Source organism: Monodon monoceros, unplaced genomic scaffold, assembly GCF_005190385.1.
Source record: "Monodon monoceros isolate NGI ecotype Baffin Bay Population unplaced genomic scaffold, NGI_Narwhal_1 Super_Scaffold_1, whole genome shotgun sequence".
Taxonomy (NCBI): Eukaryota; Metazoa; Chordata; class Mammalia; order Artiodactyla; family Monodontidae; genus Monodon; species Monodon monoceros.
In genome coordinates, this window is record NW_021703765.1 from 41,632,118 (window position 1) to 41,633,775 (window position 1,658).

Genomic DNA, 1,658 nt, shown 5'->3' on the forward strand with positions numbered 1-1,658 from the left:
AAGAGTCACAAGTCAACTCTGTGTTCTAGATCTCAGAGCAAGACCCCTCTATTGAGAAGAGGCCCCAGTGGTAACAGCAAGGTGACTTCCTCAGGACCTGGCAGGCTGCTCCAAAGGGTCTAGCTCCCCTCACTTCAAGATGGGCACCCTGCAAGCCTTGTTGCCACAGCTGCCTAGTCTTGGAAGAACAGATTGTCTGTGCTTCTCGGGCTGTCTTAGCACATGCCTTCCTGGTGGTCATGGCACCAGGAAGAGGGAAGAATGCTAGATGTAAGGACGTTTAGGGGGTTTCTTCCCCCCCAGGAACCCTCAGGACTGTACACTTCTGGGTTAAAAAAAAACAAAACAAAACACTTTATTACTTTGCATTCCATCTAAAAAACAAATATAGGTTTTGAATATGGCAAAAGCCAGAAAGGATTATTTTATATACAATTAGAGATAATAGAGCATAGAGCCAGACGATGACCTTGTATAGACTCAGTTAAGGACAAAAAAGTTGATAAGAGGTAGGGTGCTCTCTATGGGCTAAAGGCTGAAGACCTTGAATGATCAGAAATGATTTGAAGAACTGCATTGCCATCAGGGTAATACCCCTGAAATGACATATTCTAAGCTGTCGCTTACCTAACATTGTTACGCTCAAGAATTAAATTGCGGTAGCAGCTTAATTTAAAAGGAGTGATACTTAATAAAATAGAGTTACTGATAATTCCTTTCTGTATCGCTTTTTGACCAGAAACACTGTGTATAATACACATTCACAAATTTCACTATGTGTTATTCTAGTCAGAGGCCTCTTTTGCTTATGAGAAAAGCCATGTTTTGTATTCCCATGAAGTCTGTAGACACAGTTAACAAGATAAATATCACTATAAGTGATATGTAAGTTACAGCTACCTACTGACATTTAAAAAATAAAGAGTAATTTTCAAAGACTATTAACACAGGATTACTGTTACTGAGAAGTGTGTAGGGAGGAGCTTAATGTAAAATATTTTCTTTAGGTAGATCCTTTCAAGGTGATTTAATAAAACACAAAATATTTATACCATACTAAACTTTCCTAAGTTTTCTATGATACTTCTATTTCAAAATTGTCTTATTGTGAGAATATAAGGAATATAGATGCAGCGAGTTTAATGCATAAACCAATACCATTAGCTTGAGCAAAAGATGTACACAGGGTCTCCCAGCACCAAGAAGATAGCAAAAATTCAACTGCAACTACTTCCTTTTTTCCAAGCAGCTCAAAATGCTTTAGCAAAGACCTTATGACCATATCATTATTAATGATATAAGAAAAGGTGAAAGATTCAACAACTGGGGCTCTTGACTCCAAGCACTTAATCCACTAAAACACATGGCATTTGAAGTTTAAAAATTATTAGGAAACTTTCCCACTGAATATGATCTCAAGATTTTTTTTGTAAAACATTAAAATTTACTAGGACTTGAATAGTATTTGAGAAGTAAGAGTGACAACACATCCCGTTTGGGGATATAAACTAGACAATTTAGACAGTAATCATGATCAGTTTATAAGAGTAGCAAATAAGTGCCAAATCAGACCAATACTGTGAGATTTGCTATGCTATTTTGAATAATTTGGTTCAAATATCCATATTTGGCCAGTATATAATTCCAGTTCATTCTGG